This window comes from Prionailurus viverrinus, chromosome A3 (assembly GCF_022837055.1).
Source record: "Prionailurus viverrinus isolate Anna chromosome A3, UM_Priviv_1.0, whole genome shotgun sequence".
Lineage (NCBI taxonomy): Eukaryota > Metazoa > Chordata > Mammalia > Carnivora > Felidae > Prionailurus > Prionailurus viverrinus.
Window position 1 is genome coordinate 12,152,750 of NC_062563.1, and position 22,972 is coordinate 12,175,721.

Consider the following 22,972-nt stretch of genomic DNA (forward strand, 5'->3'; position numbering starts at 1 on the left):
ACAGCCTCCTGGGGGGCAGGGGTGTGTCTGCCAGCTCTGACAACAGGTGCTCAACAAGTATTTGCTGAATGGATCACAGCCTCACACTAGCAATCTGTGGGTTCTAATCTCACCCCCACCACCAAGGCTGTGCCACCTTGGGTAGGCTAGTTAACTCCTCTGGGCCTGAGCTTCCTAAAAGAAGTAACAATAGCACCCACTCATCGTGTTCTGAGACCATTAATCCACAAGCATTTAGAACCGTATGTGGCACTGTAGACATGCTCAGTAGAGACAGTGCCTCACATCAGTCACCATTCCCAGACTTCTGCCCCCTTCCCTTCCATGCCCTAAGCCCCTGAAGGGGAAGACTTATACCTCAGTCGTGTTCTTCAGTCCTTTGCACATAGTAGGTGCTCATTGAATAGTGGTGTTGCGGGAAGGGAAGTACATAAATGTTTGAGGCATGCCTTCTATTTGTCATGCGCTGTGAGGCAGGCTTTCCTGGTCTACGGGTGAAGAAACCGAGGCTCCCAGGGGGCAGAGGCTGGTGAGGTGCCCTCTTTCCAGCCAGCTCTGGCCATGAGGGTGGGAGACCCACGGGAGCAGAAGGAAGGGATGTCATTCTGCAGAGGGGCCAGCAGGGGGCGAACGGAGCTCCCGGAAGACCGTGGCTCGCAGGACCAGCACCGCCACAGGAGTGAGCGCCACCTTAAATTTTGCACCCTTGGCACCTCACTCGCCTCACACTAGCCCAGGCTGTGCTCTGAGAGGCTCTGTCCTACCAGATAGGCGTTCCTCCTGCTCTGCGTAGAGCAAGGGGCTGTGGGCACCCCGCACGTATGAGCTCCTTTCTTCAGGACGACCGGAATGAGGCAGGTACTGTCACTGCCCCCATTATTCAGAGGTGGTAACTGAGGCCGGGCGGGTGAGGTCCCTGGGCAGACACAACGCCCTTCCACGGTGTACGGAGGCAGGTCCCCTGCGAGGAGGGGATGAGCGCATCCGCGTGCTGACCACAGGGAGGGAGGCGGACACGTGTGCCCAAGAGGGTGGGCTAGGGCAGAGCACAGTCGTTTGTTTAACACGCTTGTGGGCCCCCCGTATCGGGGAATCAGGAAGGCTCAGAGAACCGGGCAGCTGGGACGGCCCAGAGAGGGGCAGCTTCACCCGGCCCCAGGGGATGCCGCAGGGGAAGGGGGGAAGCCCACTGGGTTTGTCGGGAGGAACAAGTTATCCGTGTGGAAGCCGTGGGACACTTCAGGCTGAGGGGACGGTGCGCACGGAAGCCCCGGGGTGACTCCAGGAGCCCCAATAGCTGAGTCTGCTAAAGTGGCATAAAAAGATGGGAGGGGGCGTCTGGGCGGCTCAGGTCATGATCTCACGGTTGGTGAGTTCGAGCCCCGCGTCGGGCTCTGGGCTGACAGCTCCGAGCCTGGAGCCTGTTTCTGATTCTGTGTCTCCCTCTCTCTCTGCCCCTCCCCTGCTCGTGCCCTGCTCGAGCTCTGTCTCTCAAAAATAAATAAACATTAAAAAAAAAAAAAAAACTTTTAAAAAAGATGGGAAGAAGGCAGGATGGGGCAGAGAGATTGTGGGGCTGAGTTCTCTGAGCGGCAGAGGCAGGGCCTGGGGTCAGACACAGGACACACAGGGAGACATGGGGTCCCAGAAAATGGCCCTCCACCTCCTTCGGGAACCTCCAGGGGATACCAGCCTCCCTTTTACAGACAGGGAAGCTGAGGCTCAGAGAGGCGGGTGCAGGTTACCCAGACAACCAGGAAGTGGCTGGGGTTGAACCGGCTCGGCAAACCTCCATGCTTTGCGGCTTCTTTTTTCTTTAAGCTTTTATTTATTTATTTAGAGAGAGAGGGAGGGAGCACACGTGCATACACACGCACAAGCACGAGTGAGCAAGCAAGGGAGGGGGAGAGGGAGGGAATCCTAAGCCCAATGCGGGGCTTGAACTCACCAACTTGGAGATCGTGACCAGAGCCGACTTCCGCCCCTTAACTGGATGAGCCACCCAGCTGCGCCGATGCTTCGCGGCTTCTTGAGGAAACACTATTAACTCAGGAGAGAGGTTCAATGTGCTCTGACCGAATGGATGAATTTATTGAATCTTTCACATCCCCGCTGTGTGGAGTGTTTTTCCCAGCGTTGTCTTATTGGATCCTCAGAAATAATTTTATGAGGGAAGTGCTATTATTTTCCTTTCCTTCACAGATACAGAACCAATGCTCAGAGAGGGCAAGTGATTTGCCCAAGATCACACAGCCCACGAATGTCAGAAGCAGGATTTGAGCCCAGGTCCTCAGGCTCTGTAGTCTGCCTTCTAACCCGGGGCACCCAGTTGTCACCCAGTCAGCTCTGAGTTTCGTGCTGTGCTCTGCCTTCTTTAATGTAGATGTTGAATGGACGCCCACCCACATTTTTTTTTTTTTTGTAGGTGAATCTGTTTCTGTACAAAGGTAACTATATATCATTAGCAGAAATGGAAATCCTATGTCATTTATCACGAAGATAAAGGTGGGAATAAATACAGTCAGAGCGAAATAATGTCATTACATTCTTGCCAGATACTCTCGCTGGTCCGGCCTGGGAGCGGAGGCCTGCTGGAGCTTTGTTAAAAGGGACATGATCGGGGCGCCTGGGTGGCGCAGTCGGTTAAGCGTCCGACTTCAGCCAGGTCACGATCTCGCGGTCCGTGCGTTTGAGCCCCACGTCAGCCTCTGGGCTGATGGCTCAGAGCCTGGAGCCTGTTTCCGATTCTGTGTCTCCCTCTCTCTCTGCCCCTCCCCCGTTCATGCTCTGTCTCTTTGTCCCAAAAATAAATAAAAACATTGAAAAAAAAATTTTTTAAAGGGACATGAGAGGGGTGCCTGGCTGGCTCAGTTTGAGAAACATGTGACTCTTGATCTTGGGGTTGTGGGTTCAAGCCCCACATTGGGTGTAGAGGTTGCTTAAAAACAAAACCTTAGAAAGAAAGAAAGAAAGAAAGAAAGAAAGGAAGGACACGAGAGAGGGTTAGTTATCCAGGTGATAAGAACATGCCAACAGCAAGAGAGCTTTATTCCTTGAGATGCTCAGAGCAGCTATGAGAGAATCCCTGTGGGGAAAACAGCCCCTCTGTGACCTGATGCCCTATATTACCTAGAACAATCCACAGTCCTCAAGTCTCCCAGCAGCTGAGGAAGCCGCTCGACCCCAGGCCACATGCTTCTCCCCAGCTCGTTCTGGTCCCTGTAGGCCCTGCACCCACGGACCCTGTGTCCGTGCCCAGGTTGGGATGGGGGATCCTGGCAACGGAGGTCACTTTCTGCTTCTCCCTGGCAGAGTCGCTCCGGCAAGGTACAGAGCGGGTGCTGGCCAGGCTTCTAGAACCGGGGATGCAGAGACTCTGTGCTCAGTGTCTCTTTTCTGGTTTTTAATAGAAAAACGTTTCCTGGGCCACTAACTCCTTCCTGGGGAGGGTTTGGAAACCGTTTCCAGATGAGAAATAATTTTAGGGAAGACAAAGGGCTAAAATTACTGGCCATTCTGCCACCAGCTCCCACTGGGATAAGCCTGCCAACGGTGGGGTGGGCAGGACTCAGAGCTGGGGGCTGTGGAGCCCGGATGTCTGCCCTGGCTGAGCTGCGGTCAGGCCACGTGGGCACCCCAAATAGTCTCGGTTTTCGGGCTGCCCACCCAAGCCAGGCACTGCCTCCACACCCTCATTCCTTGCAAATACCCTGATCAAGCCTCTGGATGCAGCTGCTGTTTTGCAGGAAATGCCAAAGCTGAAACGTGTGCAGCACTACCAGCCCCCCGCCCCCGCCCAGCAGCCCCCCAGCCCCCGGGAGAGTCTGCAGATCACGGGGCACAGGGTCTGCAGCAGACAGATGGCAGGGACGAGAAAGGCATGGGGCAGGAAACAGAAAGGGAGAGAGACTTAAAAGACACGGAGTTTTTTCAAAATGGGCAAGACTGTGTCCTGTCTGGGGACATCCATAGAGAAAGAAGCAGAAGTGAGGACCCTAAACCAGGGCAGTGGTTCCCGCTGGGAGGGAGGAGGGGCTGGGGGACGGGGCTCCTGCTGGGGCTTCTGGGAGTCCTGTTCTCCACCTGGAGGTGATCTCAAGAAAGTGTATTCTTTTTACCGTGGTTATTAATGTATCGATTTGTGCCACGTGGTTTTCTGTACCTGTGGTTTATTTAAAAAAAAAGAAAGAAAAAAGAAAAAAGATTAAAAAAAACCTGGAAATATCCTCCTTGCAGAGGGAGAAAGGGAGGTTCCTCTGAGCAAAGAAGCTTTCCAGTGGGGAACTACAGAGCTGCAATTTGAACCCAGCGGTTAACCAGTGGCTTTGTTCATTCATTCAGCAAATATTCGCCAGGCCCACCTCTGGGCTGCAGGGGCTACAGGGACACATTCCTGCCGAGAGGCACATTCCTGCTCTCAGGGAGCCCTGAGGCTGAGTCTGGGCACAGGTCAGAGAACTGGGAAACCACTCCTGCCAGTGCACGGAGGGATTCTGGATAAAACGTGACAAGTAGCCTTGTAAATGGACGGCACTAGACTGGAAAATGCCGCCTAAGCTGATGACAAGGGAGGGATCCTAGGAACTTGTGAAAAGACTTTTAATTCTGAAATAAATAAAGGTTGTAAGAATATGATGATGCAGAACCCTAAAACCCCTCACCTGGACTCACCAGTTGTTACATCTTGCCATTTCCTTAATCATTCATTCTTTCTCTCTTCGGGATCATTCCCCACCCCACCCCCCACCCTGAATCATTTGAGAATACATTGTAGACGGGATACTCCTTTACCCCTAAATATTTTGGGGTCTTTTCCCTAAGGGTAATGACATTCTCTTGTACAACCACATAGCTATCAAATTCAGCAGCTTTGACACAGATACTATCTAAAATCCATAACCACTCTGCCAACTGTGCCAGTAACGTCATTCACAGCCAGTTTTTCCCCAGTCCCGAGTCGAATTTGGCCATCGTGCCTCTCTGGTCTCTTTGAATCTGAGAGATTCTGTCCTTGATCTGGATACCCTTTGAGCAGACTGTCCCTCCTCTGTGGTCAGCCTGGTGTTTCCTCATGTGTAGACTCAGGTTGTATGCTTTTGTCCGGAGCTGTGGAGTGAATGTCGGAACCTTCTGGGTACATCTTACCGGGCGACACGGGATGCTGGTTATTATTAACAATTGTTGATTTAAAAAAAAGTTTATTTATTTTTGAGAAAGAGTGTGTGTGTGCATGTTGGGGAGGGACAGGGAGAGGGATAGAGAGAATCCCAAGCAGGCTCCCCACTGTCAGCACAGAGCCTGATGTGGGACTCGAACTCCTGAACCATGAGATCATGACCTGGGTGGAAATCAAGAGTCGGATGCTTAACCAGCTGAGCCACCCAGGCGCCCCAACGATTGTTGATTATTATTGCTATCATTTATTGGTGATGTTCACTTTGATCATTTGGCTAAGCTGAACAAAAGCTTTCCTGTAAATACTTTTTCCCTTTTTAATTAATCATTACTTGGGGGCTTTATTTTCATGTCCCCTGCAGGAACGGAGACTTGAACCTTAGGGAGTTAGAACCAAGAATCCTGAGAGGGGAAACTTGAAGAGCTTCAAGGGGAATTAGAAAAAAAAAAATGCAACTTCTATGTAAGAACTTGGGCTCTAGGTTGGAAGAAGTAATCATTGATGATGTATAGCCTCTGGCTTGCCTTCACTTGCTTTGAATTTTTACTTACAACTAGGCAAGGACACGGGGATCCAGACTGATGGGTAGAACCCACCTCTGGCTCCAGAAGTCAGTATCCTGTGACCAGAGCAGTTGGCAACTCGTGGAGAGTGACCAAAGCCACGTCAATGAACACCTTCCCTGGGACCCTTTTGGGTGAGTAGGGAAAGAGTCTGTTAGTTTACGAGGGCTGCTGGCCTCGTGCCTTCAAGAGACAGCAGGGGCCCGCTGCAAGGCACTGGGGTGTGGACTGCACTGGTGAGTGCCCAGTGAATACAGGTGGGGGTTCTGACGGCCACCCCCACATCTCCTCTCCACCCTGTCCCCCACCCGGCACAGGATAGCTTCTCGGGGAGCCTGGGGGAGGAGTGCCAGGTGCAGTGGATATATGGGTCTCCCGGGCACCACCTTGGAAGCCCACTCCTTCCTTCCGGATGCTTCTGTCAGTGAGACGGTTACAGAAAGAGCCCAGGGCCGAGGGCAAGAGGGGAGAGGGCTGAGGCAGGCCAGGGTACCGGCCCGAGAACCTCTCCCGGACTTTTGTTCTGATCTCCGTCTCTCCACCCTGAGTTGAAGACTGTGAGGGTCCGTTCCTGCTGTGGTGACTGAGCCTGCTCTGAGCAGAGCCTGTGCAGGGGCCCAGGGAGGCGAGAGGACGCAGAGGAATATGGGACTCACGCTCTGGAAGGTCCCCAGGGAACAGACCCCATGGGGGATCCATGCAGCCAAGAGGTTAATTCTGGCTGTGGGGACCAGGGGGGGTGACAAGGGGGGTGGATATCAAGTGAGGAACAGTTGATCATTGAACAGTGTTTTGTCAGGAGAAAGGTGGAGTGGGTGGGGGGTGGGGGCGGGGTACAGCCTGAGCAAAGGCCCAGAGGTGGGAAGGATGTGGGAGATTCAGGGCACCGGGAGCTGGGCCAGTGGAGAGGAGAAGGGAGGGGGATGGAGACAGAAGCAGGCCAGCAGGTCGGATCAGGAATTCCAAGACCTGCTCAGGACTTTGGACATTTCTAGAAGGCCATGGGGAGCCAGAGAAGGATACAGAATAGCAGGCCCAAGACCAGGACCTGTGAGAAGCCGAGGGTGAGAAGTTAGGGGGCCTCACTAATGGGGCCGGGCGGGTGCAGGGTCTCACCTGAGGGTGAGGGTCTCCTGAGATTATGTGCCCTGGGCCTTGCCTCACCTGAATCCCCGGCCCTCCCAGGGACCAGGCCAAGAGACGAGGAGATTTAAACTTTAGGACTGCCTCTCTGGCTGCTGGGTAGAGAAGGGACCATGGGGGAGGAGGGCAGAAGCCGGGCAGCCAAGGAGAGGGCTGTTGCTGTTGTCTGCGCTGTGGTGGGCTGGAGAGGCAGAGTGAGGAAGGTGGAACTTGGGGCTCTAGGGTGAAGGGACCTCCTTTTTACTCAGCGGTGTGCCCTGAGTGGTGTGCATGTCAACAAGCTGTGTGACCTTAGGCAACTTGCTTTACCCCTCTGCGCCTCGGTTTTCTCATCTGTGAAATGGGGATTAAAAGAGTTAACAGGGACACCTGGGTGGCTTAGTCGGTTGAGCATCTGATTCTGGACTTCGGCTCGGGTTGTAATCCCAGGGTCGTGGGATCGAGCCCTGTGTCCACCTCCATGCTGAGCTCCAGAGCCTACTTAAGACTCTCTGTCTCTCCCTCTGTCTTCCCCTCTCCCCCTCTTGTGTGCTCTCTCTCTCTAATTAATTTAAAAATATATATCAAAAAATAAAAATAAGCGAGTTAACATGTATAAAGCACTTGGCTTCTAGTTAGTGCTACAAACTGTTGGCTATTGTAATTATTATTGTGATCGTTAATATTCTTGTCACCACCGTCTCCCTCCAGACTTCACAGCAATGAGTCCAAACTCCAGAACTCCATGTACCCGTGGAGTTTCACTCTTGAAACTGAGTGCGTCATCCGTGAATCTTGCTCTGAGCTTGAGGGTTCCAGACTCTAATATCCAGGACCCACGTACCCCTTCCCCGTGCCCCCAGACCCACCATCCCTGAGTTTCTGATCCTGTCTGGGCTCCTATCCGGGACCCTGTACTCAGCCCCATCTGACCAGGACAGGCCTACCAGCCCAGTGTGGACTTGGATGCGGGAGCCTGTGGCCCACCGTCCCTGCTCACCTGCCTGTGCAACTGTCCCTGATGCTTGTCTCCTGAAGCCAGCCACTTCTTTGTCTCCACGGCCTGTCCAGGCCACCATTTTCTCTCACCTTTGCCACTACAACAGACTTCTTGCTTGTTCTGACTTAAACGGGAAAAGACTTTATGTTTAATTTTGGGTCATGCCCCTGTCATACAAGTTCAAACAATACAGAAGCATGTCAAAATTTGAGATCATGTACTAAATCTGGAAAGCTGTTAATAGTCGTTGTTTCAGGGGAGGGGTTAGAGACGATTGGTTCCATAGTATCTGCATTTCACTAAATTTGGGGGAGAAATGAGTGTGGCTTTTCTATTTTTTAAAAATTATGCTCAGGGGCACCTGGGTGGCTCAGTCGGTTAAGCGTCCGATCTTGGCTCAGGTCGTGATCTCACGGTTCATGGGATCAAGTCCCGGGTCCGGCTGTGCCCTGACAGCATGGACCCTGCTTGGGATTCTCTCTCTCCCTCTCTCTCTCTCTGTCTCTGCCCCTCCCTCCCATAATAAATAAATAAACTTAAAAAAAAAAGTATGCCCAAAACATTGGTAAGACATGTAAATGGTAAAATATTCAAATGGCACAAGAAGGTATGTAGTGAAAATGAAGTCTTTTCCCCACCCTCAGCCCCCAGCTTTCCCAGCCCCACCCCCCAGCAGGCCTGTGCGCAGCTGCCTGTGGGCTCTTCCAGAGAAAGCATAAGCATGCAAATAGACGCGACCGTAGATGGTCTTTATACACAAATAGAAGCATGACGTTTCCGCTGTCTCACATCTTGCTTGTTTTCACATGACATATCTTGTTTTGAGAGAGAGAGAGAGAGAGAGAGAGAGAGCGAGCGAGCATGAGCAGGGGAGGGGCAGAGAGAGAAGGAGAGAGAAAATCCCAAGCAGGCTCCACGCTGTGAGCACAGAGCCCAACTCGGGGAGGGGGCGGGGGGGGGGGGGGGGCGCCGAAACCCAGAGTCAGATGCTGAACCAACTGAGCCACCAGAGGGCGCCCTTGCACGTCTTGTTGATCTTAATTTGTCACCTATGCGGGGGCGTCATCCTTTCTTATCTTACAATTGCGCAATATTCCACTGTGTGGCGGGACCTTATCCTCCTTAGTCATTCCCTTACTGTTGAACCATTCGGTTATTTCCAGCTATTTGCCATTTCCAAGCAATACCAGAGTAATTGTCTTTCTCCTTTAACGCCTTTGTGCGTATGCGCGTGCGTGGGTGCGAAGACCTGTGGGGAAAATCCCTGAGGTCAGATTTTAGGACAAATTTGTGCATTTGACATTTGAGGTCCATAGGATCAAATTGCACGTTGTAGAGGTCGTAGCAATTTATTCTCCCCCCCCCAACAACGCGTGAGGGTTCCCGTTTCCCCATAAGCTTGCCAACACTGTGCGTTAGGAGCTTTTTGATTTTTTGTTACTCTAATAGATGAAAGCATGTATCTTAATGTAGTTTAAACTTCTCTTTTTATTTACTTTAATTATTTTTTAAAGATCTTTTTAAGTGTTTTTAATTCGTTTTGAGAGAGAGAGTTGGGGGGCGGGCAGGGAGCATGGGAAAGAGGGAATCCCAAGCAGGCTCTGCTTGTACCCTGAACTGACTGAGCCACCCAGGTGCCCCTAAACTTCTCTTAAAAATTTTTGTTAATGTTTATTTATTTTTGAGAGAGAGACAGAGTGTGAGCGGGGGAGGAACAGAGAGAGAGGGAGACACAGAATCCGAAGCAGGTTCCAGGCTCTGAGCTGTCAGCACAGAGCCCGACATGGGGCTCGAACCCACGGACCGTGAGGTCATGACCTGAGCCGAAGTCGGACGCTCACCGACTGAGCCACCCACGTGCCCCATAAACTTCTCTTTATAAACTGAGGGTGAAGTGGAGCTCTTTTTAGCTGTGGAGCCAAACCTGTCATTATTGGTTTGTGTCAGGGATTTCCACCGCTTTTTGTCTTATTTTGTTTGATTTCTCCCTTCATTCTCGATGCCCAGGCCCATGACATGTGTCTCTGGGTGCATACGTGTCTTTGGTATTACTTTCTGCGTGAGTGTTTCTACGTTAGGACAGGTTCTCCTTCTGTTTCTTGCCTCTTTGACTCAACATGCTGTTCCCACGATCTCCACACGTTGCCGCATGTGGCTGAGCATCCCTCCCGGTGCCGAAAAGCCATTTATTTCTGCATCCTTTCCAGCAGCCCAATTGCTCACGTCCTTTGGGGTGGAACATTTTTCAGTCATGAGGAAACCTGGGCCCGAGCCCGTCCTCTCTGAAGTCGGGAAGACAGGCAGGGCTGGGAGGGAGAGAATTTCCCTACATGACTCATGCGGGGTCCTGTTGCACCCCCCCCACCAGCCCCCCCAACCTGCTGCCGCAGCCCCCAGATGGGCAGGCTGGGCCCCGGCAGCTGTCTGCACGCACAGCCTGGCACGGCCTGGGGAGAGAGCTTGAGGTCGTAAGCGGGCGTTTGGAGAGTGGGCTCAGGGCCACGCCTCTCCCCTGTCTGAGCTGCCCAGACCTCAGGCCTTCTCCCTGGGGCTCTCACACGCTGCCCTCAGCCTGTCAGGGGACAAGGAGCTCCGTTCCTTCCTGGAATGGGCAGAGCTAAGCGATAAGCACCCGTGTCCACCCTGTCTTTGTGGGCGCAGGATGACAACATGGGCACGCTCTGGCTGGCGTAGGAAGGCCAGAGGCTAAGTAAGAGCATATTGGGTCCTTCTGAGCCAAGGTCTCCTCAGGAGTCAGATAGGGGTAGTTTTGGGGTGTCCGAATCTCCTCACGCCTCTCTTTCCTTCAGCCACCACAGTATAATCCATCCACCGATCCATCGCCTGGTGTTTATTGAGCACCCACTAAGCACCAGGCACTGGCTTCGTATAGACCAGATGGGACAATAACCTGTGTGTTCCTGGAGCCAATTTGGGGTGTGTGTGTGTTAGGCAGAATACTGTGAGACCCCACCCCACAACGTCCACAGCTTGATCTCTGGAACCTGAGAATGAATACACCAGGTGGCACGGCAAGAGGGGATCAAAGATGCTAATCAACGTGCCTTGAGCTGGGAGATGATCCTCGACCATCCTGTGGGCCCAGTGGAATCATAAAGGTCCCTCTAAGTCCAAGAGTGAGGCAGCACGCGAGAGACCGACTCACCACTGCTGGCTTTGATGATGGAAGACAGGGCTAGGGAAGGCAGGTGGCCTGTAGCCAGCTGAAAAGCATAGAAGCAGATTTTCTGAGTCTCCAGAATGAGCTCACTCCTGCCCCTTAAGCTTCGCCTAATGAGACCCAGCTTGAGCTTCCGATCGCCACAACTATGAGATAATAAGCTTGCACGGTTGTAAGCTACCAAGTTGCAGTGATTTGTGACAGCTGCAACAGGAAACCAATAGACAAATAAACACGTGTAGCGTATAAGATGTTAGTGAGACGTCCTATGGGGAAAAACAAAGCCAGATGGGGAACGGGGATGTTGGGATGGTTTGTGATTTTCAACCGGGTGAACAGGCTGGGAGGGCCTCACTGAGAAGGTCACATTTCACAGAGGCCTGAAGGAGGTGAGGCCATGAGCCGTGTGGACAATGGGGGGAAGTATACCAGGTGGAGGCAACAGCAAGTGCAAAGGCCCTGAGGTGGGGGCATGTCTGGACTAGCTGTTGTGACTGGGGCAGATGTGGGGGAGATGGAGAGAGGAGGTCAGGGAGGGTGTAGGGGTCAAGTGAGCTCTGGTGAGACGGGCCTGGTACAGGTATCGCCCGACAAGATCTATAAAGGTGGTGCTGGGCTTGGGGTGTGTGGGGGGGTCTAGTTTCGGAAGCAGAGCACACTTCTCCAAGCAGGAATTGAACCAAGATCTGTCCCTTTCCCAGCTCTGCTGAAGTGAGGAAGGAATGTGCCCACCCCCCAGCCCACCCCAGCTCTTGCTTCTTAGGCCAGCCTGTTGCTTAGAACTATTCTCTGGATCTCAGTGCCTGATACGGCCTGGTCTAGGTGGGGTGGGCAGAAATGTGGTAACCTCTCGTCCCAGGACGGCCAGGCCTGGGTGGAGAAGGCAGGGCTGCCTCCCTTGGGACTGTGGCCAAGTAGTCCAGCCTGTGCCCTGAGCCTGGGCAGCTGGGCTGAGGCCTGGGGAGAAAGATGGCCACTTTCCCTCCAGTTCCTGTACTCTGTGACCTGGGGCTGCTGGCTCACCCTCTCTGGGCTCCAGTCCCCACCTCTGAGCCGCAGCAGTTGGCCTTTGGGGAGGCTCAAACCAACAGCCTGCAACTACATCCTGCTCACAGATGTGTCTAAGTGTTATAAATTAGTTGTCACCACTTAAAAGTCAGGAAAGTTCTCGTAAGACTGTATTTACGGCTGCCCTTGAGAAACCAGGAGATCCGGTGGCTGGTGACTGGAGCTGACTCGGCTCACCTGGTCACTTATGACTCTCGTCCTGTGATGTCGGGATGGTTGAGTTCACAGCCCTGGACTCTCAAGGCCCCTCCGGCTCGGAGTCCATTCACTCACTCAATAGCTCATCCTTGAGTGTTAATATGTGTAGGACCTAAGAGCCAAGTCTCAAAATGCCCACTTACAGATGTGGGAAGGGAGGCTCGGGGAGGGGCCGTGGCCGGCCGGGGTCACAGAGTCAGTGGCGGGGGCTGCCTCTGAGCCACAGTGGACTGATCAACTGACAATTGGCCAAAAGCTACTGAGTATTGACCATGGGCCCGACGCCAGGCCAAGGCCCTGAACCAGACAGACAAGATCTTGCCTTCATGGGCTGATACTGTAGTTTCTAGAGCCAGATTGCCAGAGCAGGGGCTTTGTTGAACATCTGTTTGTCTCTTACTCTCTTTCTCTCCCCATCTTTCTCATGCACGCTTGCCCTGAGCCCCTCGGCCAAAGGTGCCCCCATCCCAGTCACCCCTCCAGTCCCTTGCACCCACTGAGTGCCTGACCTTGAGGCACACGGAGAGGACAAGATGGTCCTCTGGAGCTGCCGGTCAAGTGGGGGGACAAACAGGGACCCAGACAATCCCTCCACACAGAAGCCAGTGTTGGGAAGGGGGAAGAGAGCCCAGAGGCTGTGGGAGCCCGGGGGTAGGGGGACATCTGCCCCTGGGGAGGGATTGAGGGTGGGCTTCCTGGGAGAGGCAGGGTCTGAGCTGAGACATGCAGGATGTGCAGGGGGAGGAGGAGGAGGGGAAGGGTTCCGGGCAGAGGGCACAGCCTGGGCCAAGCCCCAAAAGCCGGGGAGAGATGGCGGCCTGGTCAGTGAGGCGCTGGGGTGTGAGGGGAGAGGGGCAGGAGGGAGTCTGGGAGGGGCCAGGGCACAAGCTGGGGTGAGGGGAGGTTGGGCTTGTCCTGAGGTTCATGGGGGTCCCGGGAGGCCTGAGACCAGGAGGGACAGGACCCAGGGCACCACCTCACAATCCGTGGGGATTCACCTCTCTTCCTTGTCTCAGCCTCTCCCCTTCTCCGTCCCCTCTCCCGGATCTATTTCTACGTCCAGCTGTCCTCCTGAGTCTTTCTCTCCCCGACCGGCTCTGTCTCTCAGTCTCGGTCAGCCTCTACTCCCCCTCCCCCATCTGGTGATACAAGTGCTCCCTGCCCCTCCTCCCCCGTCTACCCCCCCTACTTCTTCCCACTCCTGTTGGAAAGCTCCCAGGGGAAATGTCACCACCAGCCACTTTTGGCGCTCCAGGAGCCCAGCCCCAGCCCCAGGCTCCCTGGCCTCCGGCCCTGGAGGGAAACCACAGGTTTTTACTTTTTTCCACATGGTGGGAAGGGCCTGGATCTCTCCTCAGAGAGGCCACCCCTAGTTCTGCTCCTAGTCCCTGGATGTCTTTGTCCCCTGATGTCCCAGGAGAGGGATTTTCCCCAGAAGGAGAGACTGGAAGCAGGAATGAAGGAGGCTCGGGGTCGACAGAGGCCTGTCTAGTCCATATTCTGTCCCTTATTTGCACAGTGCAGGCAGGTAGTAGGCCCTTGGTGAGTGTTTCATGAATGGGCCAGTGGCTGGGTGGTTAGGAGTTAATCTTGAGAACACTGATCTTGAAGGGGTCAACCTCAGTCACCCAGGCCACCTCTACCTCCCTCCCTCCTGGCCTTCTCCCATCCCAGGATCTCCAGGGAGAGGGGTGTCCTCCTTCAGAGACATCTGTGTGTGTCTCAGTTCAGAGACGGGCCCCCACAATGCCTAGCACATTTGTGCCTATGGCATGCTGAGTCAACAGACAGGTGTGGAGGCCCGTGAGGCCTCTTCACAGTATCTCTGGTGTCCCAGGTGCTACACAGTCAGGGTGACATCAAAACATCAAACCACAGCAAGGCTGTGGGGGTAAGATTATTGTCACTCTACAGGTGAGGGAGGTTGAGGCTCAAGGGAGGTCACTGCTAGGAAGGGGCGGGGGTGGGGGTTGGTGCTGAGCCGGAGCCGATGTCCTCCGACTCCCAGGTCAGAGTCTTGTCAGCCGCATCTGCTGGTCTCAGAATGGCCTCCGCGAAGTCTGCTCTTTCAGATGAGGGAGAATAAGCAATGATAATGGCACGAGTATTTCTGGAGCACTTACCATATGCTCGACCTTCTTTTTTTTTTAATGTTTATTTTTATTTTTATTTTTTAAATTTTTTTACTGTTTATTTGTTTTTGAGAGAGAGAGAGAGACAGAACATGAACAGGGGAGGGGCAGAGAGTGAGAGAGGGAGCCATAGATTCTGAAGCAGGCTCCAGGCCCCGAGCTGTCAGCACAGAGCCCGACACGGGGCTCGAACCCACGAGCTGCAAGATCACGACCCGAACCAAAGTCGGACGCTCAACCGACTGAGCCACCTAGGCACCCCGTGTTTATTTTTATTTTTGACAGAGAGAGAGACAGAGCACGAGCAGGGGAGGGGCAGAGAGACAGGCAGACACACAATCCCAAGCAGGCTCCAGGCTCTGAGCTGTCAGCACAGAGCCCGACGCGGGGCTCGAACTCACAGACCGCGAGATCATGACCTGAGCCCAAGTCAGACACCTTCACCAACTGAGCCACCCAGGCGCCCCTGTGCCAGACCTTCTAAGTATTATCTTATTTATCCTTCCTGAGTCAGTCAAGGTTCTGCCAAAGAAGCAGATCCAGGATTGAGAGAGAGAGAGAGAGAGAGAGAGAGAGAGAGAGAGAGAGAGAGAGAGGTCGACTCTAAGGGCTTGGCTTATGTGGTGGCAGTCTGGTTAAGCATGTCCAAAGCCAGGCAGGACGTCAGGAAGGGCAGGCTGGAGGTTCAGGTAGGAGCAGACATAGCAGATACTGGTCCACAGGTGGAATTTCTTCTTCCTCAGGGAAACCTCAGACCTACTCTGAAGGCCTTTCAACTGATTGGACCAGGCCCACCCAATGATCCAGGATAATCTCCTCTCCATACAGGGAAAGATTATAGATGCCAGTGACATCCACAAAACACCTTCACAGCAGCCCCATCTGTGCCCGTGTTTGACTGACTAACTGGGCACCAGAGTCTCGAACCGACCATCACACTCCCAAGAAGCCTCAAGGCAGGTCCTGAGGCTGCTTCCGTGTAGGGTGGGAGAGCGGAGGCTCGCTGAGGGGAAGTGGCCTGGCTCTTGGCCCTGCAGCCGGTAGGGAAAGAACCAGGTTCACAGCAGGGCTGGGCACCTCCAGATCCTCACTTCTGTCCACCTCGCAGTTACCCTTGGAGCCCTGCTTCGTCCTACAGCAGGGGAGCCGGGACCTGCCCGACTCAGAGGTCAGATAGTAGATAGTCCACTTGGGATCAGAGGTCGTGCTTTCTATAGAATGGGCCAAGAACTTGGGATGTGAATTGAGTGGTTCGAATCTTGGCTCTACCTTCTGCCGGCTGCGTGACTGGCTCCAGTGAGTGTGGAAGGAACCTCTTTCATAAAGTAACGCGCGATAGCACGGCCTTCCCTGAAGTTCGAAAGCCACCGCTGTGGTAGGCGGGCTGAGGCCGTCTATGGATTTGACTTCGCAGGATGGTAAGTCGTGCAGTGAGGGTGCCAGTTCCACTCCAGTTCTCCTTCGGTCCTACTGATGGTGGCAAGGAGAAAGCCGCAGACCGGGGTCACCCTGTCTCCAGCGCCTCTCTGATACTTGCCAGTCTCCTTTTTAGCAAAACGGAGGCACCTGGGTGGCTCAGCCGGTGAAGCATCTGACTTCAGCTCAGGTCATGATCTCGCGGTCTGTGGGTTCGAGCCGTGCGTGGGGCTCTGTGCTGACAGCTCAGAGCCTGGAGCCTGCTTCAGATTCTGGGTCCCCCTCTTCCTCTGCCCCTCCCCTGCTCATGCTCTCTCTCTCTCTCTCTCAAAAATAAAATAAACACTAAAAAAATTTAAAAAACAACAACAGAGTACTCCTGGCTTAGCACCTGCAATAGCAAATGTCCAACATTTGATGATGTTATTGTGTCTTCATGGAATTTATTTGTGCCATTTTTCTGCTATTTATAGAAGGTATATGGTGATTCTCCCCCCGAAAGGGTGTTATTGTCAAGATGCCTTTCTATCAGTTTCTTTAAATCAAGGAATTGATCTGAAGAAAAATGCTAAGCAATAATAGTACAGAGAATACACAGATATGGCAAAACAATGACAAAAAGAACCCAGAGTTAACGGAGGAAGGTTTACTCAGCATACGATAGGCAGTCATCATACTTGTGATGACGCTTGTTTCTTCATTCATCCATTCGCTCATATGCTGATGAGTATTTACTGAACACCTACTATGTGCCAGGCGCTTGTTTGGATGCCTTATCATCCAAAAGATAAGATTCTTTTCTTATGGGACAGGCATGCTAGTGGAAAACACCAACAATAACCGTCCAGCAAATAATCAAACCGAATCATGTCATCAAGTAACAAGTCCAATGAAGGCAGAGTGCCTGGGAAGAGGGCCGTGGAAAGAGATTTGGAGGACTGGGGTGGTCGGAGGAGGCCTCTCTGGGGAGGTGATATCCGAACCAAGACTTGGTTAACAAGAACCAGTAGGTCATGGGAAGATCGTGGGGAAGGCAGCCCAGGCAACAGGAAGCAGCAAGTGCAAAGGCCCAGAGGCAGGGCCAAGCTCGAATATTCAAGGAGCAGAAGGAAAGTTAGCATGGCTGGATCCTCGTGAGTCAGAGGGAAAGTGGGGGATGAAGTCAGAGGGGTAGGAGGGACCAGACATTCAGGGCCCCAAGGAGCATTAGTATTATTTTTCTAGCACCATGAGGTCTCCATGTGTCTGGCCGGCCTGACAGCCGTCATCTACAGCTGAGGGTATCTGTCAGGTTTCTTGCCCAAAGTTGGGAGGATGTGGGGAAGGAAGGAGGCGCTGAGCCAGCTGCTTCTCAGGCACGGCAGTGCAGTCCCACGAAGGCTGTCACATCTGCCGGGAGCCAGGCCCACCCAGTCTTTAAAGAATCTAAAACCAGTCAACACACGGAAATATTTTTCTCCTAAGAAATTAAACCATTATACTGAGGCTGTAAAGTCCCCACCGTGGCCCGAGCCCCCCCACCCCAGCCCTTTCCCGGCCTAATTTTTCTTCCAAGCAATTAGCCCCATCTTACGTATTCAGGTTTTACTCACTTATTTCTTGTCTGTCTCTCCCACAAGAATGTCAGATCCACAAAGGCAGGGATTTTTGTTCCTTTTCTTCCCTGCTGCATCCCTAGCGCTTAGCACACTGCCTGGCACATAGTAGGTGCTTAACAAATATGTGTGAAATAGATAAATGAATGAAATCAGTAATGAATGAAGACGTTCTATCACCATCGCAGTCCTTCCCATCCTCCCAGATGTAACTGATTTTCTCTCTTCACAACAGTCCCTTTCCATCTAAAACAGGGCGATTTTGTCCCCAGGGCACATTTGGCAACATCTGGTGACATTTTTGTTGTCGTAGCCAGGAGAGAGGTACCACCAGCACCTAATGGGTAGAGGCTGAGGCTGAGGATACACATTCTACAAAGAAGAACAGTCCCCACAACGGAGAATGATCCTGCCCCAAATGTCAACAGTGCTGACGCTGAGAAACCCTGCCTCAGTCTGTGCGGCCGCACAAAGGTACGCCTGTAGAAAATATAAAGGTCTTTTTGATGTGTTTTATCATGTTCGTGCTTTTCTGTCTTTCTAATGAATGTTGGAGATTTTTCAGGTTAGCCTAGGCAAACCTTCCCATCCTTTTTAACAGCGACGTAGCATTCCAGAATATAAGGCAGCAATTGACATTAGATTGTTTGCGTTTTTTGATGATCACAAATGTTGCTTTAATATTTTGGGCATTCATTTACATGAGCTATTAACAGTAATTATTATCATAATTATTTTGCTTCAGCCAGGTTGAGCAGGGATTTTAGCTCTTGTCACTAAAGCTTCAGGGAACTCTGAAGAGAGATGGATTGTCTCCAAGATTCTTCTGGCTCGGACATCCCCTCGGTCTGTAAACGGAACAGGCACGCTCTGGAGAAGGTAAGGGGCTCACAGAGAGGCTTAGCGGGGGGGGGGGGGGGGGGGGGGCGTGCCAGATGGCAGAGATGGCCGGGCCAAGGTCTGGAGGCAGGCACGTGACTTCATGCTAAGGCCCGGCTGCTGTAGACGTGATCCCCAGACCTGGGCGTGGCTTGGGTAAGCGGAAGCTCAGGCCCCACCCCAGATCTATGGAGTCAGAATCTGCTTTTTAATAAGATACCCAGGTGTTCTAGATGCACGTGGGAGATGAAACCGGTCTCATTCTAGGAACATCCAGGAAGGTATTACTATCCCCCAAGAGGGGAGTGGATTGAAGGGCTGTTACCATCTGTTTTTCATCTCTCAGACACCTTTGGACGCTTTCGCTGTGGTGGAATTATGAAGGAGGACAAGAAAATGCAGGCACAGGTGCCCTATGCGCGTGCACGAAACACACACACACACACACACACACACACACACACACAGCACTGGACGTGCCATTCACCATTGCAGTGACAGCTAAGAGGCACCTATTTCTCCCATGAAGGCATTTCCTACTGAAACGGGTCACACCGCGTGCAGTCCTCCCACCAAGATCTGCAGGCCTGGGGGTCACCCCAGCCCAGAGGTTAGAGGTGACACTTCAGACACTTGAAGGCCAGCAGTAAAACTGGTAACTCGAGGGCCTTATCCTTGCTCATGGCCAGGGAGAAGAACCCATCAGGGCCTGTCTGGTCTGGTGGGAGTGGACCCACGTGGCTGTCCCGTTGGGGCCTCACGCTGACTCAACCAGAGGCCCCTTTGGTGTAAATCCGCCTCCTTTAAGGGCTCAGAGTCAGGCCTTTCATAGAAGCCATCTGTATAAACAAAGTATTTCGGGGTCTAAAAAAGTGGTTTCTTCTCCGGGCAAGACCTTTTGAATTAACTGTCCCCTCACTCCAGCTCCCTCCTGTGTTGAAAAAGATCAAGACTGGGCAAAAAGAAACATGTCATCTTAGCCCACATTTCTTAAGAAAACAAAAACACATTTGAATTCCTCTCCTCCCTGTGGGAGGACACTGTTGGCCCTGTGCCTGGCTCTGGAAGGCTCTGGATCTCAAGCTGAGGGGACGGCCTCCTCGGAAGACTTTCTCCTGACCTCTGACCTCTGACCTCCAGCTTTGACTTTTCCTGTTTCCCTGCATCCTGACTCCCCACATCTCCTGGGCCCGTCTCTGAGCCTCCGTCTGGTCCACGCAGGAAGGCAACAAAGTTCACAGCATAAATATTCAGCTTAAAGATCTTGGGGAGCGTTTTGGGGAGGCTCCTGGCTGTGGGGTTCCAGGTACAGCTGACCCCTCAGCTCTTCCAACAGCATCATCCTGCTCCCGCCTGCCTGTCCTCCACGACCACCTCCCTCAGCCCCACAATCCAGGGCAGCCGACAGTGGTACCTAGAGGGGGCTCGGTGGGGAGGCTCCCCCACAGTGGCTGCCATCCCTCCCCAAAGCACCCCGATAAACACACAGTCTAGGCCAGTGCCAGTGCAGCTGGCCTTAGTAGGCTGTCCCTTCAGACCAGACCGCTGGCCCCCAGCTCCTCCCACAGAGACCCTCCGGGCCCACCACATAAAGCTCCGGCCTCGTTCACAACAAAGGTTAACATCCGGGGATCTGAGCCAGACTTGCGTTTGAAATCTGCCGATTCTTACTTAGCTGGATGGCCAATGCGTAAGGTGCTTTGGTTCTTTGAGCCTCTCATTTCCTCCCTGTAAAATGAGGTAACGTCAGTGGTTCTCAACTGAGGGTGATTTGGCCCCCCCGGGAAGCATTTGGAAAAGCCTGGAGACATTTTTGTCTGTCACAACTTGGAGGTGGGGGGTGCTGCTATTGGCATCTGGTGGGTAGAGGCCGGGGACACTGCTAAATCGCCTGCACAGCAGAGAATGATCCAGCACAGACATCGACGGTGTCGAGGCTGAGGGACGCTTGGGGAAAGAGATCCCCACACGGCAGGGTTGCTAGGGGGGACCAAGTTCACCAAGCAGCTAATACAGGGTCTGGCCGGTGCTAAATACCCAGTCCTGCCAGTGTAGTTAATATTATAATGGGGCGCCTGGGGGGCTCAGTCGGTGAAGCGTCCGGCTTCGGCTCAGGTCATGATCTTGCGGTCTGTGAGTTCAAGCCCCGCGTCGGGCTCTGTGCTGGCAGCTCAGAGCCTGGAGCCCGCTTCGGATTCTGTGTCTCCCTCTCTCTCCGACCCTCCCCCGTGCATGCTCTGTCTCTCTCTGTCTCAAAAATAAACAAACGTTAAAAAAAATTTTAAAAAAATTATCATCATCCTGTCTGTTGACCCCTTCCTTCTCTCTCCAGCCTCAGGCCATCTCCTAGCACTACACCAAGGGGTACCTTTCACAGTGCGGTGAGTACCTGTCCTTCCCCATTTCCACATTCCAACCACAGGCCTCTTGCCCGGATTCCCATAGCCGCCTGCTCACTGGGCTCCTGGCCTCCATGTTTGCCCCACTCTGTCACCTCTTCCACACCCCCACCACTGCAAATCCCTAATAACCAGTGTTTTCTGAGTGCTAAAAATGTTCTAGATCTACACTGAGCACTTTATGTGTATTGTGTTACTCAATTCTTGGAAGAACTGGGGGGTGGGTGTGGGGTGGCAGATACTAAGATTGTCCCCATTTTAGAGAAGGGCAAACTGAGGCTCAGTGTAGTAACCAGCCCAGGGTCACATAACAAGTAAGTGGCAGAGCTGGGACTTGAGACCAAGTTTGAATGAGTCCTGATCTTTTCACTGGAATGGTACCCAGCATCTCTGTACTCACGAAAGCACAGTGCGTGTGCTTCAAAGTCACCCCAAGGAGGGGACTGGTCTGTTGAAATGGAGGACCATCTAGTGTGGACCCAGGAATCTGCAATACCACAATCTCCCCTCCACCCCCACTGTAGGTGATTCTGATGCTGATGGTCTATGCACCACACTTGGAAAAAGACTCTCAGATTCTGTTGTTCCTCTTCTTAAAACCATCAATGAGTCTGTTTTCCCTCAGAATGGAGTCTAAAGCCCTGGGCCCTCTTTTTCTCATTCACCCTAGGTTTTGAGTTGGTGTCCTGCCTGTCACCCCTGGGCATTTGCACAGGCTGCAGCCCTGCTCTCAGCCTTCCCTCTCCCTTTGCCTGGGTGGTGCCCGCAGGTGCTGGGCTGGGATTTAGGACTTCTGGGTCTTAGCCTCATCTGGCAGCCGTCACGGTATGACTTTGGACATGTCTTCACTCTTTTGAGGCCTCCGTTTCTCCACCTGAGCCACGAGAATTTGGCTAAATACTGGCCGTGGGAGCCAAGATGGCCAGAGCAGGCTCTAACCACCAAAGCCAGGCATCTGAGCCGACCCGCTTGGTTGTGGGTCAGCAGCCTGTTTTCCTGGCAGGTGCTAAGCGCTAAGTCATGTTGCCTCCAGGAAGTCCAGCCCCAGCGCCTTGGCTGAAGCTGCTTTGGCCACATCAGTGGTTCCCCACCTTATCTCCAACAGACTTGCTCATAATATTTAGACATTTGGTCGTAAGTCTAGAAATCTGGTGACTCAGAGAGAAAGCAGCTGTGGCTGGCCCCTGATCCCGGAGCCTTCCACCCCTAATCGGGACACACCCTTCCAGACAGAGAAATGTACTTTCTCCAGCAGCAGCTCTTCATGGAGGAAGGAGGAAACCGAGGCCCAGAGCGGAAATTTCCTAATTCCCTAAAGGCACACAGCCAGCCAGTGGCACGCGTGCATCAAATATTTACTGAGCACCTACTATGTGCAAGCCTCTGTAGCAGCTACTGGGAAGACAGTGGTGAACAGGACAGAGGAGGGCACTGTCCTTGTGGGAATTTTAGCCAGGGCCAAAGACTCTCTAGTGGATTAGAAGCTAACACAAACACAGCTCTTATTATGTGCTGGTCACCCTTTCAAGTACTTGATGAGATTATTTTGTTTCACCCTCCTAATAGCCCACTGAGGTAGTTGCTGTCATTTTCCAGTAAGGAAACCGAGGCACAGTGGGGTTACGACACTTGCCAAGGTCACACAGCTGGTGTAATGGGCTACAGAGCAGACCTCCAAGATACCAGGCCACAATTCCTGGCACCCGTGAATGTTACCGTATACGGCAGTCTTTGCAGATGTGACTAAGTCAAGGATTTCGAGAGGAGATTAACTTGGATTATCCAGCTGGCCTCTAAATGCCACCAGGAGGCCATGGGAAGACGGAGACAGGGCTGGGGCTGTGAGGATTTGGGGACCTCATGCACCTGCACCTGCTTCGTGCAGAGGGGACGCTCACTAAATGGCACTTGGGAGCCTCAACTTTTCTCTTTGGAGCTCAGTTTCCCTGTGACCAAGGCGGGGTGCCGGCAGATGCCATCGTGGGGAGAAGCAGGGGAGGGAAGGAAACCGAGCAACCACACTCGTCCCTGAAGCACCCAGGTAAAACCCACCTTACCTGAGCAAACAGTTTAAATTATCGTCCTGGCTTAGGATTCTGTATTTCTTCCCACAGGAAGGCTCGTGACAAGATCAGGCCAGGAACCCAAGCAGAACTTTTGTGGCACTTACTGTCTGCCAGATGCTGGTTATATGTGTCCCCCCAAGGAAACTGCCGCCCAGAGAGGTTAAGTGACTTGCCTGA

The 22,972-nt window shown here is 52.9% G+C and overlaps 1 long non-coding RNA gene across 1 annotated transcript; it reads left to right on the plus strand.

Moving 5' to 3' along the window:
* Positions 1 to 5,738: 5,738 nt before the first annotated feature.
* Positions 5,739 to 18,322, plus strand: LOC125162735 (uncharacterized). Its single transcript, XR_007151153.1, has 3 exons — positions 5,739 to 5,873; positions 17,765 to 17,925; positions 18,197 to 18,322. It is a non-coding gene; the product is annotated as an uncharacterized LOC125162735 (long non-coding RNA).
* Positions 18,323 to 22,972: the final 4,650 nt, after the last annotated feature.